We start from the raw sequence: 14,364 nt of genomic DNA, 5'->3' as shown, positions 1-14,364 counted from the left end.
TGGAAGAAATGGGAAAAAGCAAGTCTACTCCATCTTCCTGTCTTCCAGGAAGTGAAAGTCTCATCATCCTTTAAATTTTTACAGAATTTCTGAGCCATATTCCCCTGCCTACCCAGCAGACTACAGCTTTTTAAACACTTAAAAATGAATGAATTCTCTTCATTGCTATATGCCTCCTTTTTAAAAATCTACTAGGTATGGAAACATAGATCATCATAATAAATCTAGCATATAACAATGTCTTTTAATAAGAGTATACAAATAAGGGTATCCATAACTGTAATAAAACATACAAGAAAATATACTTGATTTTATTAAACATAAGCTGAGAATAATTATTCTAAAAATATAGCGCTAATTATTACTAATTTAGTCACCTAGATTTAGCTACTTTCCTTTTCTGAATTCTGGTATTTCTCAAAATCTTACCATAACATAAAATGTACTCATCACTAACATCTGATTGATGGACCTTATTTGAGTAAAGATTAGAAAATACCATAGAATAATAATAATAGTTTGCATATACTTTTTTCTTTTGATATGTGCAATAATTTTGTGTGTACTAATTTAAGAAGTGTTGGCCTTCCAATTTACAGATAAAGAAAAGGGTACAAAAAGAAGTTACTTGCAAGAAAGGACTTTTATTTATGGCTGGCTAAAAACTAAAACTACTTTTATAGATTTATGTTTTACATTTAGATCTATGATTTGTATCATGTTAATTTTTATATATGGCGTGAGTTTTCTTCTATTTCCTGGGAAAGAGCATGCAGAATTAATGTACTTTTTCATAAATATTTGGTAGAATCCACCAGTGAAACCAGGAGATTTGTTTTCAGAAGGTTTTAAATTATTAATTCAAGTTCTATAATAGTTACAATATGTATTAGTCTGTTCTGTGTTGCTATAGCAGAAATACCTGAGACTGGGTAATTTATAAAGAACAGAGGTTTATTTGCTTACGATTCTGGGACAGCTGCATCTGGCATGGGCCTCAGGCTGCTTCTACTCTTGGCGGAAAGTGGCAGGCAGCCAATGGGTACAAGCACATCACGTGGCGAGAGGAAGAAAGAGAGAGAGAGGGGAGGTGCCAGAGTCTTTTTAAACAACCAGCTCATGTGGGAACTAATAGAGCGAGAACTCACTCATTAATCTCCCCTCCCCCAGGGAGAGCATTAATCCATTCATGAGGGATCTGCCCCCATGACTCAATCAGTTTCCAACACTGCCACATTGGGGATCAAATTTCCACATGAGTTTGGAGGGGACAACCCATCCAAACTCCATCATAGTAATACTGAAATTATGTCATCTAGATTGTTTTTGGTAGTTTTCAGCCAAAAAAGAGGTTTATCAATTTTATTCATCTTTTATAAGAACCATTTTTAGTTACATTGATGTTTTTATTGATTTACTATTATCTCTATTGAATTCTCCTCTTTATATTTTATTATTACACTTTATATAGTTATGTTTATATTTTTTTCTATTATCACATTTTTTTCTTCTGCTGCATATGAATTTATTTTGCTCTTCTTTTTTTAATTTCTTAAAGCAGAAGTCATGGTTTTGGAGGAAAAGCTGCAGGTAGCCCTCCTATCTGGCAGATGTCAGGAGTGCACCCAGGGACCTCAGGTGAAGCTGTGGGCAACCCCTGCCACTACCACAGACACCACTTTTGTGCAGGAGGTCTGCCACACTTACTGTAACTGTGAGCTTGACTCATCTCCACATCAGCAGCCATGGCCACCAACACTCGACTGTATTGACACAAGGAGTCACCAGTGGAGCCCAGGCAAAAAGGTGAGTGAGCACAGACCTGGGACTCAGTGGCCCAACCCACAGGGGTAATTATGTTCCCACATGTGGTAGTGTACCTGGGGGTGGGAGGTACATGTGCAGCCAACATGACTGCCTTAATCCAGGAAGAGACACATGCTAAACATTCTGAGAGCACAGAAACCCAGGATACCCAAATAGAGTAAGAAAAAAAATTCCCAATCACCACCAACCCATCCTCCAAATGGGCGAAGCAAGGGCCGGGTAGGAGCCTCTGCCTATTGAAGAGAGGAAAGAAAAACCCCAGCCAGGGTCACCCATTCAAACTGAGGAGCTCTAGCATACCCCAGTGCACCCATCAGGGTCACAGAACACAGGCCAGGGTGCCAACAAGCCTGCCCAGGGACACTCATCCCAACCAAAGAGTGACAGTGCACCCAGGCACCTCTCCCAAGAGCTCATGAGCTTGCCCACATCCTCAACAAACTAATACAGTGTTACCTCAGCAAGGAATCACTAAGTGTCCCAGTGCCTAGGCCATGAAGACACTCACATGCAACTCCAACACTGAAACAGCTAAAGTAGTCACATGCAGACTACACTAGTGGTCTACCTGGAACCAGTACCCTATTCAATTGTTGCTATTAAACACACCTACAGGGAGAAGTCTCTTTCCTCAAAGCCCACTCCAGCCTAAAAGAAGAAGGATCTCATTGACAAGATTACCAGACATCAACACAGAGATACTAGAAATATGAAAAAAGAAGAAAATATGACACAAACGAGGAATACAATAATTTTCAAGTACCACTGTCCATAGAGCAGGAAACCCTTGAAATGACTGAAAAGGAATTCTGCAACAATCTTTAGGAAACTCATTGAGATATGAGAACACAACAAACTGAGAAAAAAGTATCCATGATATGAAGGAGGAAATTTACAAAGAGATTAATACCTTAAAAGAGAATGTGGCAGAACTCCTGGAACTGAAAGATTCATTCAATGATATAAAAAACAACTGAAGGCTTTCACAGAAGGTTAGAGCAAGCAGAAGAAAGAATTTCTGATCTTGAAGGCAGTCTTTTTGAAATAACCCAGGTGAACAACAGCAACAAAAAAGAATGAAAGAAAAAAAAGAAAAAAAAAAGAATTTTTAAAATTAAGATTATCTGAGAGAGCTAGCAGACAACCTTAAACATATAAACAATTGAATTATGGGTGTTGCAGAAGAGGAGGAGAAAGGAAAAGGCATCAAAAGCACATTCAACAAAATAATAACGGAAATCTTTCCAGGTATAGAATGAGACATGGACCTTCAATCCAGGAGGCTCAAAGATCCCCAAACAGATCCAATCCAAAAAGGTCCTCTCCAAGACACATTTAGTCAAACTGGCAAAGCTGAAAGACAAAGAGAGAATTGTAAGAAAAGCAAGAGAAAATCATTGAGTCACGAATAAGAGAGTGTCCATCAGACTAAGCAGACTTCTCAACAGAAATTCAACAGGCCAGAAGAGAATGGAATGATATATACAAAATACTAAAAGAAAAAAACTACCAGCCAAGAATACTATACCTAGCATAGCTATCCTTCAGAAATGAGGGAGAATAGTGTATTTCCCAAACAAAAACTGTGGGACTTCGCCAACACACAAGCAGGCCTGCAAGAAATCCTCAAGGGAATCCTGCATCTAGAATTTGAAAAATGATAATCACTACCATGGTTACACAAGAAGTAACAAAACCCACTGGTGGAACACAAATGGGAATCAGAAAGAGAAAGAAGCTATATCTTACCACTTAAAAAAACCAACATTGAAGACCAATAATAAAAGGGGAAGAAAGGAATAAAATATATTTCAAACACACAAACAAAAATCAGTAAAGTGCCAGGAATAAGACACTGTCTTTCAATAACAACCTTAAATGTAAATGGATTAAATTCTCCACTTAAAGCCATAGACAGACTGACCGGATTAAAAAGCTAGATCCACCTACATGCTGTCTTCAGGAAACACACCTCATCTGTAAAGACACACACAGACTAAGAGTGAAGGGATGGAAAAAGTTACACCACGCATATGGAAACCCAAAAAAAGCAGAAATAGCTATTCTTGTATCAGATAAAGTAGTCTTTAAACCAAAAACCATACAGAGAGGCAAAGTAGGCTGCTATATAATGATAAAGGAATCTTTTCAGCAAGAAGATAGTTATAACAAATACATATGCACTTAATACTGGAGCACACAGATATATAAAGCAAACACTATTAGACCTAAAAAAAGACATAAACCCTAATATGATAATAGTTCAGGACCTGAACACCTCTCAGCATTGGACAGATCATCTAGGCAACAAATCAACAGAGAAACACATGAATCAAACTACATTTTAGACCAATTGGACCAGGTAGATACCCACAGAACATTTCAACCAACAACAGGACAGTATTCATTCTTTTCATCAGCACATGGGACATTCTCCAGGATAGACCACTTGTTAGGTCACAAATCAAGTCTCAACAAATGTATAAAACTTGAAATCACTTCAAGCATCTTTTCAGACCACAAATGGATGAAAATTGAAATCAATAACAAGGAAAACTCTGGAAACTATACAAATATATGGTGATTAAATAACACGCTCCTGAATGACCTATGAGTCAAAGAAGAAATCAAACAGGAAATCAAACCACCTCTTGAAAATGATGGAAATAAAGGCATATTATACCAAAACCTGTGGGATACTACAAAAGCAGTACTAAAAGGGAAATTTATTGCAATAAATGCTTACATCAAAATAATAGAAAGATTTCAACAAAACAACCTAGTATGACACCTCAAACAACTAGAAAAACAACAACAATCCAATCCTAAAAGTAGTAGAGGTAAAGAAATAATTAAGATCAGAGCAGAACTAAATGAAATTGAGACCCCCAAAACTATACAAAATGTCTGTGAAATGAAAAGTGTTTTTTGAGGACACAAATAAAATAGAGAAAACATTTGGTAGGCTAACTAAAAAAACAGAAGAGAGAAGACTCAAATAACAATAAGCGGAAATGAAAAAGGAGACATTAGAACTGATAGCACAGGAATACAAAGAATCATTAGAGACTATTATAAACAACTATATGCCAACAAATTTAAAAACCTTCCGGAAACAAATAAATTTCTGAACGCATATAAACTACCAAGACAGAACCAAGGAGAAATAGAAAACCCAAACAGACCAATCACAAGCAATGAGATTGAAGAAGTAACCAGCAGTCTCCCAACAATAAAAGCCCATGACTGGATGGCTTGACTGCTGAATTCTACCAAATCTTTAAAGAGGAATTAATACCAATTCTCTTCAAACTATTCCAAAAAATGGAAACAGAGGCCATTCTCCCAAACTCATTCTGTGAGGCTAGCATCACCCTGATACCAAAAGCAGACAAAGACACAACAAAAAAAGAAAACTATGAACAGAGATGTAGAAATGCTCAACAAAATATTAGCCATCATAATACAGCAACACATCAAAAAAATTATACAACATGATCAAGTTTCATCCCAGTGATGCAAGCATGGTTCAACATACATGAGTCAATAAATGTGATATACCACATCATCAAAATCAAAGACAAAATCTATTTGATTGTCTCAATAGACACAGAGAAACCATTACACTGAATTCAACATCCCTTCATGATAAATACTCTCAGCAAATTAGGTATAGAAGGAAAGTATCTCAACACAGTAAAAGCCATATGCCACAAACCCACCACCAATATAATCCTGAATGAGGAAAAGCTGGGAGCTTTTCCCTTAAGAAAGAGAACAAGACAAGATGCCCACTATCACCATTCCTATTTAACATAGCATTAGAGTACTAGCCAGAGCAATCAAGCAAGAGAAAGAAATAAATGGCATTCATATTAGAACTGATGAAGTCAAGTAGTCCCTGTTTGCAGATGACATGATCCTCTACATAGAAAAACCTAAAGACTCAACAACAACAAAAAACTCTCAGAGCTGATAAACAATTTCAGTAAAGTTTCAGGATACATAATCAACATGCAAAAATCAAAAGCATTTTAGTTCAATAAAATACTTCAATCAAAAGTTCCAATAATGAACTAGCAGAAAAAGTAGTCAAGAAAGCAAACCCATTTACAATAGTCACCAAAGAAATAAAATACCTAGGAATAAATTTAACCAAGGAGGTGAAAGATTTATACAATGAGAACTAAAAATCACTGTTGAGAGAAATTAAAGGACACAAAAAGATAGAAAGATATTCCATGCTCTTAGATTGGAAGAAATAGGATTGTGAAAATGTCCACACTACCCAAAGTGATCTACAGATTCAAGGCATGCCCCATCAAAATACCAATGGCATTCTTCATAGAAGTAGAAAAAACAATCGTAACATTCATATGGAACAACAAAAGACCCTGAGTAGCCAAAGCAGTCTTGAGCAAAACAAAAAATATAGCTGGAGGCATAAAACTACCTGATTTCAAACCATACTACAAAGCTATAGTAACCAAAACAACATGTTGTTGGCATAAAAGTAGACACTCAGACCAATGGAACAGAATAGAGAACCCAGAAATCAACCCACATACTTAACAGCCAACTGATCTTTGAAAAATACAACAAGAAAATACATTGGGGAAAAGACTGCCTTTTCAATAAACGGTGCTGGGAAAACTGTTATCCATATGCAGAAGAATGAAACTAAACCCGTACCTCTCACCATATATCAAAATCAACTCAAAATATATCAAAAACTTAAATATAAGATCTGAAACTATAAAACTGTTAAAACAAAATGTAGGAGAAACACTTGAAGAAGTAGGACTGGGCAAAGACTTTACGAATAAAACTCTAAGAGCACAGGCAACAACAAAAAAATATAAACAAATGGGATTATATTATAAAGCTTCTGCATAGCAAAAAACAATAGACAGAGTTAAGAGACAGCCCACAGAATAGGAGAAAATATTTACAAACTATGCATCCCACAAGGGATTAATATCCTGAACATACAAGGAACTCAAAACAACTTAATAAAAAAAACAAGTAACCTTATATGCATTTCTCAAAAGAAAGCATATAAATGTTCAACAGACAGATGAAAAAATGTTCAACATCACTAAGCATCAGGAAAATGCAAATCAAAGCCACACTGAGATATCATCTCATCCCTGTTAGACAGGCCATTATCAAAAAGACAGAGAATGGGCCAGCCCCGTGGCTCAGTTGGGAGAGTGCAGCACTGGTAGTGCCGAGGCCACAGGTTCGGATCCTATATAGGGATGGCTGGTGTGCTCATTGGCTGAGTGTGGTGTGGACGACACTGAGCCAAGGTTTACGATCCCCTTACCGGTCAAAAACAAACAAACAAACAAACAAAAAAGACAAAACAAAACAAAACAAAAGACAGAGAATAACAAATGCTGACAAGGATGCAGAGAAAGGGGAACCCTCCTACACTGTTGGTGGGACTGTAAATTAGTGCAGCCATTATGGAGAATGGTATGGAGATTCATCAAACAACTACAGATAGGACAGCCATACAATCCGGCAATCTCACAGCTGCACATACACTTAAAAGAATGGAAATCATCATGTGGAAGGGATGCCAATACTTCCATGTTTATCACAGCTGTATTTACAATAGACAAGAGTTGGCTAAATGTCCATTGACAGATGACTGGATAAGGAAAATGTGGTATATATACATAATGGAATATTACTCTGCCATAAAAAGGATGAAATTCTGCCATTTGCAGCAAAATGGATGAACTTAAGAGAAAATTATGTTGAGTGAAATAAGCCAGGCACAGAAAGAGAAATACTGCATGTCCTCACTCATAAATGGAAGCAAAAAACAAAACAAATAACACAAATAAATTTTTAAAAAAGAAAAGAAAGAATGATATAACAGCCACAATAATTTATTGAACTTTCAAAAGGAGAGGACAGAACTGAGGCCACCAGAGGCAGGAAAGGGGGAGTGGGAGGAGGGTTAGAAAGAAATTGGTAAAGGGCCACAAAAAATGATTGCATTGTGTAATATTGACTATACTAATTATCCTGATTTGAGCATCACATATTGCACACAGGTATGGACAGTCAATGCTGTACCCCACAGATATGTACAATCAGTTATGTTGCAATAAATTAAAAATAAAATAATAAAGTAACATAAAATATAATAAAACATCATTTTGTCTTTACTCCCATACTTAACAAAAAAAGTCCTTCTATTTGATATTTTCTTCTTTACTAATTTAAGCACTTAATGCTTTAAATTTCCCTCAAGCCCAGCTTTGGCTGCATCCCATATATTTTGATATATTGCATTTTTAATTTTGCTCAGTAAAAACATTTTCAAATTTCTCTTGAGATTTCTTCATTGATCCATGCATTACTTAGAAGTTTGCTGTCTAATTTTTCAAGTGTTTGGAGATTTTTCTGAATTCTTTTGATTTCAAATTTAATACTATTATGGTCTGATGATATACATTATATAATTTTAATTTTTTTTATTATTTGTTCATGTTTGCTTTATGACCCAGGTTATGTTCTACCTTGTTGAACTCTCCATGTGCACTTGAAAAATAATGTTAATTCTACTATGTTGATTGTAGTGTTCTATTGATGTCAATTAGATCTAATTAGTAGATGGTATTGTTCTGTTTTTGTATGTCCTCGCTTACCTTCTTAATAGTTATTCTTTCCATTACTGAAAGGGGAGTTGAAATCTTCAACTATAATTATGGATATTTTTATTTTTATTTTCAGTTCTTTAAGGTTTTGTCTCATGAATTTTAAAGTTCTGTTGCTAAGGGCATGCACATTTAATATTGTTTTGTCTTCTTGATAAATTGATCCTTTTATCATATGCAATGTCTCTCTTTGACCCTGGAAATTCTTTATACTATGGAATCTTTTGGATGATACTAATATAGCTATTTTGGCTTTCTTTTGATTAATATTTGTGTGGTATACCTTTTTCCATTCTTTTACTTTTAACCTACCTATATCATTATACTCGAAGTGAGTTTCTTATACACAGCACCTGTAGATACATATTCATTTATGTTTACTATAGTGCTAATACACTTGGCTTTACATCTATAATTTTATTATTTACAAATCACGTATCTCACAAATGACTTCTAGCCAATATATAAAGAACTCTCAAAACCCATCAAAAAGAAATCAAACCAATTTAACAATTGGCAAAAGACATGAACTTTATTAGAGAAGATATTAAAATGGCAATTGGGCACATGAAAATATGTTCAAATCATTATCCATTAGGGAAATGCAAATTAAAACCATAATGAAATACCACTACAAACTTCTTAGAGTGAATAAATTAAGAAATATGGACAACACCATTCTCTGGTGAGCTATCTTTGCAGATTAGTAGAAAAAGGATGACTATTCAAAAAATGGTACTGACATAATTGTTGCAAAAGAATCTCTCTCACATGCACACACATATACATATACACACACAAAAACACTCACAAACACACAAAATGCCAGATGCATTAAAGATCTACTGTAAAAAGAAAAAAAAATAAAACTTTTAAAGAAAATGCATGAAAGATACATGAGAATGTCTTTATGATTTAGGATGTAAATCATTTTTAAAATGAGACAAAAATCACTAATTATAGTAAAAAGGTAAAATTTACTGTATCAAAATTTAAAATTTTTGTGTTATAAAAAATCATATAGATAAAGAAAAATATAATTCACAGAAGGGGAAAAGATATTCTTAATGCATATGTATAACAAAGGTTGCTATGCATAACCCATAATCTAATAATCAAGCAATAAAGGACAATCTGATGGGCAAATACGAACATAAATATGAACAGGTAAATTGAAAGAAGAGGGCAGTAAACAGCTAATACACAACATGTTCATTGGAATATGTAAGGGAAAATCAAAATTATATGTGATTGCAGAGTCATCAATCTTGGAGAAAAACTTTGATACCTATTGTCATGGAGTCTGTATAAATACATTAAAACTATTCATTTCTGGTTGAAGTGTGGTTTTTAAAAATCATTTTGGAGAAATGTTTTAGCAAAATTTAATAGCGTAAAATACATACACCTTAGGACTGAGAAATTCCATGCCTACGAATATACACAGAGAAATTATGACTCATGTATATAAAGAAACATAAATAAAATTGTTCAAAATAGTAATGTTTACATGAAAAGAAAGTGGGAAAAACTTTAATATTGAACAAAACAAGAATGAATAATAAACTGTTATACACATTTAATGACTTTCTACATAGCAGTGAAAACGAATGAATGAGTGAATAAACTTCACAAACATAATGTTGAGTGAGAACAGCACACAGCATGACACTTCTATAATGCGTAAAAACATGCAAAACTATACTATAGATCATGTAGGGTGTGTGTGTGTCATACAGTACATATATTCTAATCAGTAAAAGTGTAAAGAAATGGTTGACAATGATAAACTTCAAAACAAGGGATCAATAATCTTTAAAAAAAGAGGAAGATTTGATCGAGTAGAAGTACACACATGACTTCTAATGGCAAATATTTATTTCTTAAGTTGGGTGGTGGCCACACACATTTTTATACTTGTTTGTATGCCTGAAGTATTACACAAAATACTTCAGGACAAAAGGAAAATAATCTACATAGTAACAGATTAAAAAGACAAAATATGATACAATCATCTCAGAGGCAGGAAAGGCTCCTGATATTACCCAATTTCATTAGCTATTTAAACTCCTAGCAAAGAAGGAGTTGTAGGCTACTTCCATGATATGACAAAGGGGTACCAAAAACCTAGCAAGATCACATATCTTAGTAAAATATTTAAAGCACTCACTTTAAGTTCACATCAAGACAAAGTTGCCTGCTTTCATTCAACATTATATGGTGAATCTAGCTGACCCAAAGAGACAAGGACAAAACGTAAAAACCACGGTTGGAAAGGGGGACCCATGTAGCCTCCTGCGGTTCTCTCTGATCTTTCTCCAGGTCCAGGTCTTTGTTCTTTCACCTGCTCGTGCCTCCTCATCGGCACTTGCCCTGGGGATTCACGCCAAGTGGGACACAGTATCACCTCTGCCCACTTCCTTAGTAGCCTACAGCCTAAACCTTTTATTGCTGTTCTTGTAGGGAAAAAGAAGTAGCAAAACAAACACAACACAAGTGGGAACCATAGAAAGCAAAACTTTTATCATCCTTTGAACTGAAATTCCTATCTCCTGTTCTCAAATGCTGAACACAGGGGCTGCCCAGTCCCACTGTTACCTCCACCTCACACATCTTTCTAATTTCAGATGTTCTGTCTTTGCTGGAGAATTGCAGGAAAATGGCTTTTCCTGTGCTTCTAGGTTCAGGCCACATTGCGGTGTGTGATGTGTGCAGATCATCCTGGGCCATGTCACTGCACACTGTTCTCATTACGTAAGGCTTGCTTTATCAGCTCTCCCTATGTCTGTTTTAAACACAATAAACCAACTATGTCTTCACATTCCTTTGGGGAAGTCAATCTTTCTTACTCATAAAGAGAAGGAATAGAAGTAAGATGTTTTCAAGTTAAAAATCTTATTAAAACAATCCTCTTAGTAAAAACAAAGAAAAACAAGATGATTCAAGGAACCATTCACCGCATAATAAAATCTTTCCTTTACAAAGCATTTTACAGGTTTCCAAGTATTTTACATCTATTAGCTTGGCCTTTCCAAACTCATTTGACTCCAGAATATTTAATATCAAGTACAGGTATAATAGAAAAATATGAAATATAAAGTACGCTTAGATTAATGCAAGCAGCAAAAAAGATCTCATAGGTTAAATAATTTCCAAAAAAATAATCAAAATTTAATTTTAAAAAACTAGATAGAATGCTCATGAAATATAGTTTGGAAAACACATGAGATTTTTATAATTGTGTGAGAGAGGCACAGCAAATTTTATGATGTCCATTATGAAAAAGATGCTCTTTTCCTCAGTTATTAATGCTTTTAAATTATATGTGAAACGATTGTGACAAAAAATAATGGGGAACATGATCTAAAATAGTGAATTCATCTCATTCTTTCATTCTGATGTTCCTTTCCAGACTTTTTCCATGCATATTATTTTTTGTATTCATGATACATTATAAATTCCTATTTTTTATTCAGCAAATATTATGTCAGGAACATCTTTCTAACTGCTTTATTCATAATTTTCATTCTAATGGTTATACTTGTATAGTTTAAAAGAATATTAATAAGCGAAGATTTAATTTTTGCCCCTCTAATTGCTGGGCGTTTAGATTATGTTCAGAGAACATCAGAGAATAGCCATGCATCTACAACTGCTTCCTTTCAATTTAAAGTAATACCAAACAGCAAGCAAGACAAGGCTGGTGTGTCACTTTAGGCTAGCTATTGTATACCCAGCCCTTAAGTCAGTATATTGGAGGTGCTTAGTAATTATTTTTTTATTCTCTGAATGAATGAATCTTGTCTTTGAACTGCACTAAAAAAATTGCTTTTCAATATGACAGCTGTAATATTAATTAAAATGAGCAATGTATGAATATACTAGTTTATCACATCCTCATTAAAACTGGATATTTCATTCATTTCCAAATAATTCCTTATTTTTATTTTTTCTTATATAATATGCTATAATTTACATTTCTTTTTGGTAATAAAATTGAGTACATTTTCATGTTTGTTATCTAATAATATTTTCTCTAACTTGGTTTAGATCAGGAAAATAAGGTTCTAGAAGGTTGGATCATAAGAAATATGCACTTGAATAGAAATTGAGCAAGTGTCAAATCTCTAATCTTCTGGATAAATAAAAATGTGGTCTCTACCATGATATCCCAAATACAGTTAATTTTTGAAGCAGCAGTTTTGATAATTTAGCTTACAAGGTGTTAAATATTGATGTGCTCCAGGTGTAATATTTGTAGCTTGTCACCTGTAGAACTTATGAACATACTACTCCCTATATCAGGTTTTTATAGATTTAATCTAGTTGATCCCAGTGGTTTTGCTAATATCAGTAGTAACTAGTAATCTTGGACTATTTGAATTCAACAAATTATTTTCTGACTTTTTAAAATGTTTTAAAATTATCTAAAATGTTTTGAGGCTTGAGAGATCTTCATTTATAGGTTAAAATCTCTTCAACTACGTACGTGTACACTTTGAGTCAATTGTATTTCACAAGTCACAGAATAATTTCTGAATATTAACTGTAGCTTCACAGAAAAATAAAAAGCTTTGGGGTCTGGGAAAGAAGGTGATGATCTTAGTTTATCTTCCAGAGATTTTAAGGCCATTAGGGCCCATACCTTTCTGTGAGGTGGTTACAAGAAGGCTAGAATTTTTAAAAAATAGTAAATAATACTTCAACTGCTCCCCCAAAGTCAGTTTCATCATTGCTGAAATACCAGGGAAAAATACACTTTCATTAAGAATTGGATGTTTGCTTTAAAGTGCGTAATTTCTGGTACTTTTTGACAAAGTTTCATCTACATGAGCCTAAAAGGGTACTTCAAAAAGTTCATGGAAAAACAGAATTAAAAGATAATATGTATCTTTTCATGAACATTTCGAAGACTTCTCATAATTAAATCCAGTGTGCTAGAGTTAGGGTAACACTGCCAGGGTTAATTAAGGGAGAGCTGAGATCACCACGTTGACGGGAGCTGGGTTGGAACATCTTCCCCAGGACAACACATGTCCCATGACCCATGTATGACACACCCTGCAGGGGCAACTATGGGTCACCAAAGTCCTCATCCCTGCTTCTCAGTGAAACTACTGTAAATCAGTAGTCAAAGAATGACGAAACAATATCTATAACATTAATATTTGAAAGAATGATCATAGTTTTATAGGGGCTCATAATTGGTACAAATAGACATACAAAACACACATACTTACACGTACACATGCACATACATATATGCACACTTGTTTTCATATAGCAACATATCTGTTTCCTGTAATTCTTTTCCTGAGAACTATTGTTTTTCCTAGATCTTCATAACAACATCACAGTTATCAAGTAGCCAGTTTCAGGACAGAAGCCTATTTCCAGCAGGGAAGCTGTCCCAGTATAAAGCCAACTGCAGTTTTCTAAAGCTTTAAATACTTACTCTTCAGAATCTTGTGATTTGTACTCACCCCCTTGTTTAGACTTGGAATAATCCTCAGTATTTACGCAGGTTTGCATAAAATAAAATATTCATACTGAAGTATAAAAGTTACACCACAGCTTCTCTACAAGGCACACTACTCCTAACTTTACTTCGTGGAATAGTTCTTAGATGCATTTGTCAATTGAAATTCGCTACTCTGAAAAAGAGGTTGGATTTTAGAGGGAGTCCGAACAGTTAAAATGGAACGCCCTCTGGTGTTCTTCTGAAGTATTGCCCATGGGAAGACAAAAATCAAACAACTTGGTATAAATGGAAAAAGGAAAGTAAAGAATTTAAGGAGATTTCACCTTTAACTGAATAAATTTTAACAGTAATTGGGTTACTTCTAGGGAAGTACCTGGT

The 14,364-nt window shown here is 34.6% G+C and overlaps 1 long non-coding RNA gene across 1 annotated transcript in view; it reads right to left on the bottom strand.

Moving 5' to 3' along the window:
* Positions 1-14,083, bottom strand: part of LOC103586048 — a 55,267-nt gene extending 41,184 nt beyond the window's left edge. The window contains exon 1 of the long non-coding RNA XR_550117.1: positions 13,988-14,083. This is a non-coding gene — a long non-coding RNA (uncharacterized LOC103586048). The remainder of the gene's footprint in view (positions 1-13,987) is intronic.
* Between the last annotated feature and the right edge of the window lie 281 nt (positions 14,084-14,364).

This window comes from Galeopterus variegatus, unplaced genomic scaffold, assembly GCF_000696425.1.
Source record: "Galeopterus variegatus unplaced genomic scaffold, G_variegatus-3.0.2 Scaffold301, whole genome shotgun sequence".
Classification (NCBI taxonomy): Eukaryota; Metazoa; Chordata; class Mammalia; order Dermoptera; family Cynocephalidae; genus Galeopterus; species Galeopterus variegatus.
This window is presented reverse-complemented; position numbering and strand designations above follow the sequence as displayed.